This window comes from Notamacropus eugenii, chromosome 2 (genome assembly GCF_028372415.1).
Source record: "Notamacropus eugenii isolate mMacEug1 chromosome 2, mMacEug1.pri_v2, whole genome shotgun sequence".
NCBI lineage: Eukaryota > Metazoa > Chordata > Mammalia > Diprotodontia > Macropodidae > Notamacropus > Notamacropus eugenii.
The window spans coordinates 7901673-7913931 of NC_092873.1; the positions used below are offsets into that span (position 1 = coordinate 7901673).

Sequence of the window (12259 nt, forward strand, 5' to 3'; positions counted from 1 at the left end):
CTTCCTTAAGCTAATTCTGATGATGGTAAGGTTGACTCTCTCACTCTCACCTCCCTCCTCTTCCCGTCCACTGTAAAAGCGTTCTCTTACCACTTTTGTGTGAGATAAATTGCTCCCTTCCACCTGTCCCTTGTTCCTTTCTCCTCCTCCCGGTACATTCCTCTTTCAACTTTTATATTACTTTTCAATACCATCCTTTGATATTCAACTCACCCAGTGCCCGCCAACTATCATAATGAGAAAAGTCTCATGAGTTACAAATTTTTTTCCATATAGTAATGTTAACAGTTTCATTTTAATAAGTTATTTACGATATCTCTTTCCTACTTTCCTTTCCATGCTTTTCTTAAGTCTTGTATTTGTAAGATTCTTATTCTGTGGAGCTCTGTTTTACTCAAATATGTATTAAATTCCTCTGCATCATTGAATATAATTTTCCCCCACTCAGTTTTGATAGGTAAGTAAGTCTCAGTTTTAATCCTTGCTACTTTGACCTCTAGAATATATTCCAAGTTCTCTGACTTTTATATTGCCCAAGCGCCCAATTCTTGTGGTATTGGGATTGTTGTTCCACAATATTTGCATGATTTCTTTTTGGCTGCTTTTTATCCTTGACCTGGGACCTCTGGAACTTGGCTATGGCATTCTGGGAGGTTTCCTTTTCGTATCTCTTCCGGGAGATGATAGGTGCCTGCTTTCAATTTCTATTTTATCCTCTGTTTCTAGAATATCTAGAATATCAGTTCTCCTTTAGAACTTTTAGAAATATGATGTAGAGACTCTTGTTATATCATGTCTTTGAAGTAGTCGAAGATTTTTTCAATTATTCCTCCTGCATCTATTTTCCAGGTCAGATGTTTTTCGGTTAGATATTTCAGATTATTTTGTGTTTTATATTCTTTTGGTTTTGCTTCGTCATTTCTTCATTTCTGATACACTCTTTATCTTCTGTTTGCTCCATTCTAATTTTAAGGACTCACTTACTCAACGAACTTTCGAGTTTCCTTTAAAATTTGGATGATTCTGCTTTTTAAGGCATTCTTCTCCTCATTGATTTTTTCCACCTCTTTTGCCATTTCGTCTAGTCCATTTCTTTTTAACACGTTATTTCCTTGAAGATGCTTTTGGTCTCGTTTAAGAAATTTTTGACTCCTATTTTGCGTATGATTCTTTTTGCCTTACTTTCCTTTCTCTTCCCAGTTTCCCTCTATTTCTCTTATGTGATTTTCAAAATCCTTTCTGAGCTCTTCTATGACCTGGGACCAATTTAGATTTATGTGATATAAAAATCATAGCCCTTTCTTAAGATTAAAAAGACTATAATACTCACCTCCCTATTCCAGGAAACCCATACATATTCTTAACAAAAAGAGATGGAAATCGTGTCTTTTAAATTTCATTTTCCCTGATTCAAATGATTTGCTACTGTTCTCAGTTCAAGGTCCAGAATTCTGAGAAAGCATTGAAGTTTCTGTTGAGCTCCACTTTTTTACATCATCATTCTTTTTTCCTTAACTGATGTCTAATATTTTCAAATAGCATTTCTGCAGTCACTTGCTTCATTTCCTCTTGTTTCAGAGTAAACCTAGGTGAAAATTGCCTTTTTTCAATGACAGTTCAGTGGAAGGAAGTAATAAATGCCATTTGAATATACTCATCTGGATGTCTAAAAGAAAAAGAATGTTCATTTCAGCTGAACTAAATCCATGTAGGGAACTCATTGTCAAGAAACTCCCTCTATTGATGCAGAGTGGTCCGTGCTCTACCCCTTGAAGCTTACCTTTTCGTATTACCTGTGGCACTGAGAATTTGTTGGCCTGCACAGGCCCACAAAGTCAGGACATGTTAGAAATTGATGGGGTGCTTGGGTGCATGTGATTGGACTCCTATTCTAAAATCACATTTCTCTTCAAAGATAACATTTGTTGTTAGCCTCAAAACCCTATCTCAGGCAGTTTCCCCCCAGGCCAAGAACACAGCCTGCCCCAGCAACCACTATTTTCTCATTTACTGATACAGTAGCAAGTTCCAACTAGAGAATTCATGAGTTTAAACAGCTGTATGCTGGCTGACCTGTTTGTGTACTTGATCATAATGACATTCACTACTCACTGACCAATCATATGTATCTTAGACTTCGATATAAGTACACTCCCTTTCATTTATCTCCTCCAACAAGATATTCATGAGATCAGGACGGTATTCTTTAGTCAGTCCTGTGGCCAGTGGTCAGTCCTGACCACTAGTTGACTTAGTGAGGTTTCAGGCCTAAAATCATACCTCCATGGAGTGGCACTTATTCGTTTCCAGACGCATGCTGGGTAAAATACCTCCCTAGTAACAAAACTACATGTTCCTTTAAGAAGTAACCATTCCCTAATCCCACCTTGAATCATCTAGTTAGCCTATTTGACACATGTTTTACTATAGAAAATGCTCTAGAAACATTACCTGTACACAGATAAGGTTGCAGGTGCCCTAAGGACCCTTGTCCGCTGATAAAGGTAAATCTTTACTTTGAGTTCAGAAATGCTTGAGTCTTTGCATTCATTCGAAGTGAACTGCCCCTTGTACTATGATCTTGGCAAGGGTCTCACTGCCCCCCTTCTAGCCTTCATCAAAATCAGTGAGGAACCCATTTTTTATCCAGGCTACTTTAGGGCATTATAGTTCTATGAAAAATGGGTCATATTCTTATTTGTGTACAACTTCTTTTTTGTATTCAATGAAAAGGAATTCCATAAATTCTATATAGCTAGAACAACAGACTTTTTTCATTATTCCTGAGTTTTGATGCATTGGGATGACTCTGGAGAAATGTGTAGAAGGGCATGTACATAAAATTCTATCCATTTTCCCATCACTATTGATTATTCAGAGTTGACTTTTTTACTTCATTTTGAAAAATAAAACACAAATAATTGTGCTACCATTTTCAAATTTCACTCAAAATACATCTCTTCCTTACATCCCTAGAGTGCAAATGAATAAGTAAGGCTCAACAATAATACTGTTTTAATGACGTAGTCCTTTTGCCTTTCTAATCTCAAATCCCCTGTCACATTTCTTCAACAGTAAGAAAAATGCTTCCAAGGCTTTCTTTAAAATCGCGAGTTTCATACCTAAGGCCATGGAGTTCTCTGTTCCATTCTGCTTTTTGGTGTACGAACTCACATATCCTTTGTCCTGTTTCTGGCCATTCTTCCTGTAGTCCACGAATCTTGCTTTGTAAACTCTTAACTTTTCTGGTGAGTAGTGGGCAATGCCTTTTTTCACGTTGTAGTGATCAGTCCTATCCAGGAACAGCATCCTCAGGTTTCACAAGTTTAATAAGATGTATACAGACAAAAACACAAAATAAAAATATGAGTATTTTAAAATCTGCAAGACAGTAGCAGTATTCCCAGAACTGAAATGCTCTTGCAATGGCAAAATAATATGAAAGCATAAATCCGGAGAATATAACAAAATATTACTTGGTCAAAAACTTCACATTGTGTATCAGAATAACCTATTTTTCTGTGAGCATTGAAGAAAATGATAAAAGATCACTAAGGGATAAATTACTTAATAGAAAAAAATATATGAAAGCTCAGAATCCTTCACATTATGAGAAAAATATATGTGGAAAGTAAATATTCTGATGTGGACTCTGGATGGGACAAATAAGATTAATATAATGGATGCTATACCTAATATCTATATATTTCAAATATACTGAATGATTTTATAAGTATCATAACTGCGTTTTATTTTACAAAGTTGTGTGGAAACACGGCTTCTCCTTTAGAGATTTATAATAGCAAAAACCGTTCAAGATTCACATGGTAATATCAATCTTCGTTTATTCATTGGCCAGACTTCTAGTAACTTGAAACAAATATAGCTGAAACAGCAGAGGAAAGTGAAAAATTCTTTATAGTATTAAGCAAAATAGCTGCCCCTTTACTCTTCAGAGAGGTATGGAGCCAAATTGTTACCTAACCCAGAGGTAGTAACGTGTGTTATGTCAAGTTACAGATTCAACAGATTTGAATATTGGGTTTCCCTTGGTAACTTTCAATTCTTCGTATATTTCAGTGTTTAGCAAAACTGAGGCAACAAGACAAAACTCGCTTGCTAGATGGAGCCACACTGATTGTAGCAGGAAGTGAAGCTGAAGGTAAGAGAAATGATAAGCTGAAAGATTCAAAACAAAGGAAGAAGCTGTGGCACAGAGAAGTCAAAAGGCATTTTAATACTCACACAATTGGTATGTGTATAAGGCAGAATCTGAACCTAGCCATTTCTGGTATGGTGTCCAGTACACTGTACTATATGTCATGTTGACAGAAGAATTACAAAAATTAGGTAGAACACTGACAAGATTGTTGACATTTTGTGCCGTTTTATGGAAGATTTTAGTAATTTAACCATTCTTTTCATGAAAGAGATCACTGCCTGATCTCTTGATACTTGAAGTCAAGTCAATCTCTTCAATGGTTCTCCTTTCACCAACCAAGCAAATAAAATTAATGCACCTTATCCTACCATGAAGTATTAATAACACACATTATATAATATAGCACTTAGAGGCTTACAAGATACATTCCACCCCCCAAAAAATCCTGTGAACTATGGTATTTTCTTGATTAAGAAACTGAAGCTCCAAGTTTAAGTGACTTGGCAACAGAAAAAATCTCGGCCCTCGGCAAATTTGTAATCCCCTAAGTTTCCATATTTAATTCTCACTGCTAAATACTGTCCAGAAAAACTCGATTTTTCGCTGTCACTTTTCTGCCTTTTTACTCAGTTTCCATAGTTCAAAGGTTCATTTCACCTCCCTATACTCCCATGATCTATAGCTATCCTTTAAAACTCAACTCACATGCTACCTTCACACACAGGTTATTTTTTCTTGAAAGTTAGTGTTCTTTCCCCCACTGAAGCTCACAGAGCATTATGACGGTGCATTTCATACATATGCGTATATATACAAATATGCATTTGTATGATTATTTATATATATAAATACATATATATGTATTTATATACGTGTATATACATGTGTACACATATATCTACTTAGGTACACATGCACTTATATTTATATGAATATACATATCAGTATTCGAGTTACCTAGGTAGGGTATATCCCCTATTAGATTGCACACTCAGTGAGATAACTTATACAAACTTTGTGTATTCAGCACAAAATAGGTACTTAGTAATTGTTTTTGAACTGACACAAGTAGAAGATGGCTGAAAAATTTATGACCCTGCAATCAACACAATCCCTTTCCCCTTGGCCAAGGCCTGTCAGTGATTGGCTTTCCTCTATTTTGTTGTGAATGAATGGCATAAGGTTGCAATGGTCTCTTCTTGTATACACGCACGTCCTCGATTTCTGTTTAACAGTTATTATGTTTGGAAATTTTAAACTGTACTTACCTTTGCAATCACTACTGAGCTGTTCAACCAATAACAAAATATTCTTACAGTTTAAGGGAGATAAATCGTCATCCTCTTTATTTGTCTCAGAGGACTAAGTGACGTCCTCCCAATCATTTGCACACCACTTTGTCCTGTAAAATAAGTAACAGTAGGGGAAAATTCAAAAAAAAAATCAGAAATCTTTAAAATAATAACGGTGGCTAACATTTCTCTCACACATGAGGGTTTTCACAACACTTTATATACATCATCTTGTGGCATCCTCACAACCATTTTGTGAGACAAACATTACTCAAACTCATTTCACAGATGTTAGGTGGCTTGTCCAGCACCACAGAGTTAGCTAGGATTCCAAGGACGGATTTTAATGTGAGTAGAATATAAGGTAGTTCAAAGTTTACTCTAAATTCTTCATGATTAACCTTTTAACTTTCGATATGCATTACAAATCTAAAATGCAAATAACAATTTATAGAGTTTATGTATTCTCATTTCAGGTATTATAACATGACCTTTATACTAGGCTCAAAAAGTGCAAATTAAGGACAATGATGTATGAAAGGTGATATAAACACCACACTATCCAATATATGTTTAATTTCTGGGTTTTTAAAATTTCTCCTATCTTCATTGAATTTGGCATCCCTTCAGGATATTTTTATGTAGTGTCTCCCCTCCTTTTCCCTGTCTAAATATTAGAGTTATTTACAGTCACTCCTCAAACCCATTTATCTGACTGTGACCCTAAAACTCTACTCAAACTGCTTACTCCAAGGTTGCCAATGGTATCTTCACTGCTAAATCTGATCACACTTTTTGAAGTCTTTTTCTTTCATCACCTTACCTAGCATCACAGCCTTGGTAATGAGGCTGAAACAGGCACTGACTGACCTAACTCAGTGTTTGGGAGGGTCCAAAGAATATTATGGAAGAGAAACTGTATTATACTGTTGTATGCCTGTGAAACCTGGACACTATAGCAGGTCCATGGCGGGAAACGGAATCTCTTCCATTTGAATGGTATTAGGAAGATTCTGAAGATTATCTAGAAGGACAAGGTACCAGACTGAGGTCTTTTCTAGATATTGAATGTTCAGGCCTTCAAACTCTCCAACTCTGATGGGCTGGTCACATGGTTTGAATGAAAAACTTACGCTTGCAAAAAAGACTCTTTTTTGAAGGACTCACAAAGGACAAGCATTCACACGGTGGTTAGAAGAAGCAATGCAAGGACACTCTCATGGTCTCTCTTAAGAACTTTGAAATTCATTATGTGACATCGGAGACACTGGCACAGGACTGCTCATCATGGGGTGACCACATCATAAAAGGTGTTGTGCTCTGTGAACAAATCTGAATTGAGATAGCTCAAAGGAAACACAGGATACCCAAATTTGTTCACAACTACTCACAAGGACCATTTCTGCCTAAAGTGAGGTAGACCATTGCTAGTCGGAACTGGTATCATCAGCCACAGTCAGACACACTGAATCTGGACTCAAGCACAATGATGTCATTTTGGTCTGCTTTGAGAACAGAGGACATACATACTGGAAGCATTTTCAGGTTGAGGAAGGATACAGTGGAATTGTTATTGGCAACTGGAAGACGGGTTTAATTTCCAGGAGAGAGGGATAGCTTATGCTACTGGATGTGATCAAAGTTGGTCCCTATATGTACATTCTTGTGGGGATCAATCAAATCCTGGCAATAAGGTGCTGATTGTTTTTGCTGAGAAGTGAATAAAAAAGTCTCTAGGTAACTCAGACCAGATGGAGAAAGGTTCTCGGGTTCAATCTGTATCAGTTTTAGGGAATCTGGGCTAGAGTCTAGACCAATGAATTCAGGGATCCCTGGGATAATTGAACACTTACATATAATCATTGTCATTTCTATTTAATATTGGTCCACTCTTTCCCTTTATGAATAGTTCAGAAAAAAATGGCTGTTACGTCAAAGTTTGGCAAACTTTGGGATGGATTACATTATCATGCATGTAGTAGTAGGTACTCTGTTACATTAATTGATAGAGTTTTTATTTAGTATGCCTTTAAAAGAAACAAATAAATCAATTTATTGGGAAATGATTATCAGGGAGATGAGCAAAATCCAGGAAAGCTTCCTGGAATTTACACCTGTGAAAGTGTCTGAAGGAAGAGAGAGATTTCAACAGATAGCCCGAATGGATACAGAGCAGGACAAAATACAGAGTAAGTGGTAGAGCAGTTTGGCTGAAAAATGAGAGTGAAGACGAGCAGGATGAATTAAGACTGGTCAGAGTCCTACTGTCAAGGGTCCTAGAAGGCAGCGCTCCTTCATCTCCTGAACATTTGCTGGAAGGTGTGTTTTTCTGCTGGGTATTGGAAATATTTTTTTTGACTTTGTACATTACCCTATGCCCACCACATTTGAATATCCTTAGACTACATATCAAGATAGCAACACGCCAAGAAAAGGAGGCAAAAGGTGCAAAGAAGGGTGAGAGCAAAAAGCATAACCTATTCTTGAATAAATGAATTTAGGGAGGGAAAACATATGTCTGGGTAAAACTCAGTAATAAGAACTCCCAGTATAGACTGAGGCCTTCATACCCTCCCTCAAACTTTATGAAAGTAAGAGAGTTCTTTGTTTCTTTTTCTTCCTGATTCCAATGAACTCATTTCCTACTATCTATATTTCTGACTTCCTATTGCCTACATTTTTCTTCAGTCACCGTTTGCTGTCAAGAGTCTGAACATTAACAGCCTTTCGAAAGCAGATACATAAGATTGTTTTTTAAAGATGAAGGTTATTACTCATTTTCTTCAGTTTGTGTTTTATCTGATAGACACAGCGAATAAATAACCAGAGGTTTCAGGATCAGGGAATGAGAGAGACCAGGGACTAAGCATCACAGGCAAAATTTGAATTCAGGTCCTCTGCTTCTACAGCCAAGCCAACGTTTCTCCAATGGACCACACTTCATTCCTGTCTACCTAGTTAACTTTGAAAAAAAATGGTTTACTCATTTCTATTAATGAATATAATGTCTACTCTTGATACCGAGTTCCCAATGGAGTCATGGATTTGTGACTTAAGGATTTGTTAAAAATCATCATCGAAAAGCTCAAGAGCAATCTGATAAGTTCAAGTATTATTTCTCTGCCTCGGCTTACCTGTATAATTTGTTTGACAATAATTGTCTCATTTTTAAATCTTCAAAAGAAAGCTGGGCATATTTCTGTCTCTCTCTCCCTCAGTACCGTCTTGAAATGAGTTTGTCATTCTTGAGAGTTGGGATTCCAGTTCTCTTATTGGTTGCTCCATTTGGTTCCTTAGATCAGCATTCTTATTTTCTAATTTGTAATTATAAATATTTCTAATTTATTTTCTCTTCATTGTTCTAACTTGTCTGTCTCTGCTGAGTCTAAACCAAACGGAAAACAAAGAATGAAATTAATGAGAAACTGCCCAGTTTTATCATGGAAATTAACAGATGTCTACTTCTTAGCTTTCACTTTAATTTCAGTCAGAGATCCAGAGACCGATTCTGAATTTCTAAAAATAGATTCGAACTTTGAAAGTATTGATCATAAAGTTCATCTGAATTAAATTTTAACTAAAAGCAACAACAGCCCTATTTCTACAGGAAGTTAGTCATTAGTTTGCACTCTGGTACTTACTCTGGTGCTAGTATTAGGATCATTACAAAAAACATGTATAATTCCAAAAGTTGTCTTCAACTCCAGAATCTCCGGGAATGCTTACTTTGGGTGTAGAACCGGGAAAAATATCCTAAAATTTCATTTACATTGAAATATTTTACAATCAGAGTCGTGGTAAATGAAGTTACCTGGAGGAATGTATGGAGTTCCTTTGGTTTTTCATCAGTTTCCAGCCATGCTCGTTCATCAAGATCATGTTTTTATTCTGTGCCATTTAGCTGCATTTTAGCTTAAGAATTTCCAGATGATGTCTAATAGCAACAACTTCTTCTTCCAGGTGTTTGCTGTCTGCTTCCAACTGGTCACATTTCTTCTGCAAGGTTTTCGTGAAAAAAAACCTCTTCTTGAAGATTTTGATTAATTGATGCCAAGTGTTTATAAAATGAAAATGCTGCTTCCAATTGCTGTGTAAGGTATTTAATCTGTATAAAAGAACATTATCAAGTTACACCAATTCAATTTAGGTCTTTCAAACTAAAGACTAATTTTAAACTGATAACATTAAATTATTTTTAATTCAGTTGTAATTAAATGCATCATTCTCTACATATTACAGCTACAAATTGTATTTCCTGAAATGATTATTCAGGTAAAGTGACAAATCAAAAACAAAATTAAGACTGAAATGATAAACCAAGAATTTCTTTGATTAGCTCTGATACTCTGTGTAATCCACATTTCATATTTCATCCCATATTTTCTTCTGTGATCTCTAATTTTCTCATGCATCTTTTTTCCAGCTCTTAATACAGTGCGCAGATATCAATAAAATTCATACTCGAAGGAGATCAATAAATTCTTCACTTATGCCAGGCCTAAGGCATCAAGAAATCTCAAAAGGAATTTGGAAAGACATGCAATTTCCTTTCTCATTCTAATGAGAACACTGATTCTATGTTCAGAAACTTCACTGAGAAAGCAAATACATTTATAGCCATTTGAAGGCGACATGGTAGGATTTTGGGTTACAGAGCCAGAGAAAAGCAGAGAGGTCTTTCTCAAAACTCAGGTGACAGTACCCAGGGACATCACATTGTTTCTCAGAGCGTCTGTTGTGAAATGGCCGTCTTCCTGCTCCCCAAGTGCTTTAAGGGAATAAACCAACACGCTAAACAGGACTCGGTCGTTATTCCTTCAGACCCAGGGGTTAGAGGACAGAATGAAATAAGTGATCAATAAAACATATGCTACCACTGCCTTCCAGAGGACCAATCCTCAATAAATGTTAAGAAGTTAATTCTTTATGATAAATATTGATGAGAACTGCAAGACAAGAGATATCATCTACGAACATTAATGAGAGTTAAGATAAAATGTTTCTAAGGAGTCACTTGACATAGAAAAAAAGAGTATTACTATTAGTTAGCATTTAAATAGCACTTTAAGCATTATCAGTGGGATCACATTTGAACACTTGTTTTTCAAAACCTTGCTAGGAATTTCCCCCAACTCCTGCTGGGAGTTGGGGAAATGGCTCAATATTACCAAATACTAGAATCCTTACAAATTAAGAAATAGTTCAAGATGAATTACTCAACTTATTATTCCTCAAGTTCGAGAAAATCTTTGCTTCCCTAAAACAGAAGAGCAATGTATAGGCCATACTGCAATGAAGTCGGTTTCACCCACGTCCTGGTGGAATGATATGAAAATCTTCTAAGTATTCCACTCCTTTCTCCTCTTAAAACAACTCAAGTCCTGTTTTCACTTTTAAATCTTTTAACTCAATTACCTTGTATTATGAAGGTTCTTAATCAGCGGTAATCACCTTGCAATCAAATTGCTTTCGTTGTTGTTTTTTTTTGTGGGGGGAGGGTGTTTTTGCCATTTTAAAAGCTCTTAAAGAGCGAGTGCTTTTCAAATTGTTTCTGCTTAGTAGTCATCTTTTTGGGGGAGATATGATTTGGATCTTTAGAAATCCAGAAGAAGTGTCAGAAGAAGTTCAGAAGTTCTAAGAGATCCTGCAATCAGTGCCCCTAAAAGACTTTCTATCATGTGTTTCTTCAAATAGCTTATCTCCCTCTGGTAGCACTCTGATTGCTGGAAAGTTTTTCTTGAGGTCCAATCTAAATTTCTGTCTTTGCACACTTCCATTGATGAGTAGAACAAGTCTAATATTTCTCTCACCTGAGAAAGCTTTTTAATCCTTGAGAAGTACCATTAACACAATATATTTAAATACATTCTATTTGATATAAGTTCCAAGACGGCAGAAGAGGAAAACCTTCTAGCATATAAATCTAGAAAGAAAGTTAGTAGAGCCCAGAATTTTCAGGGAGATTATCAAGTCCCAAGCTTGTTTACTGAGTTGCTAAGAACAGCAAGAGGAGACTAGGCCTGAAATAGTAATTGTTGTCTTCCTAGCATGGGGAAGATGTAAATCTCAAGGACATTGGTGTCCAATGGCCTGGTGCATATTGTAACTATTTCAAAAGGTATATCAAGGGAAGTCATTTGACACAATTCAATATTCAGAATTACCTGATTTTTTAAAGCATTAATTTCTCTATCCATTTCAGAATGAGTTCACTTCACTCCCACCCTGGTCAACAACATCTCCATTTTCATATTCTTTTAATGCCGTCATGGCTGTTTGCAACGCGTTGAAACATCTGTGACAATGAACAGAATAATTAAGTCAATGTCTTCATAGCTTACATATTATACATTTCAAAAGGGTAATTTTTGAACCACTACCTTAAATTATCCTCAATCATAGAGAAGAAAATAAATATAAAAAGAGTTGTTGTCATTACTCAACACATCTGACGATATTTTGGGAAATAAAACCAGAGAAACAGTAGCCTCACCAATGATTTCATCTCTCTTTCAAAAGATATATATTCGTCATCAGCTCTACATTAATGTCACTTCATTTTAGAACACTGCCCACATGATTTCTCGTTATGCTGTCATATTTGTAGAACGAAGGATGCCTTCCAAATAATATAATACAACAATTAAAGGATAAGGAAATTCATTTTGAATAAAAAAAGTTTTACAGTGCTGTGTTGTTTCTTCGTTATTTTCATTGTCGATCCATGTAAATTGGCTGGGCAAGTGTTTAAAGGTCCTAGGCTACAAAACACAAATGATCTCATTTAATGCTATTGGAACACCAA

At 36.0% G+C, this 12259-nt stretch overlaps 1 pseudogene; it reads right to left on the minus strand.

Annotated features, from left to right (window-relative positions):
- LOC140524324 (bromodomain testis-specific protein-like) overlaps nucleotides 1-3588 on the minus strand; it is a 44064-nt pseudogene extending 40476 nt beyond the window's left edge.
- Nucleotides 3589-12259: the final 8671 nt, after the last annotated feature.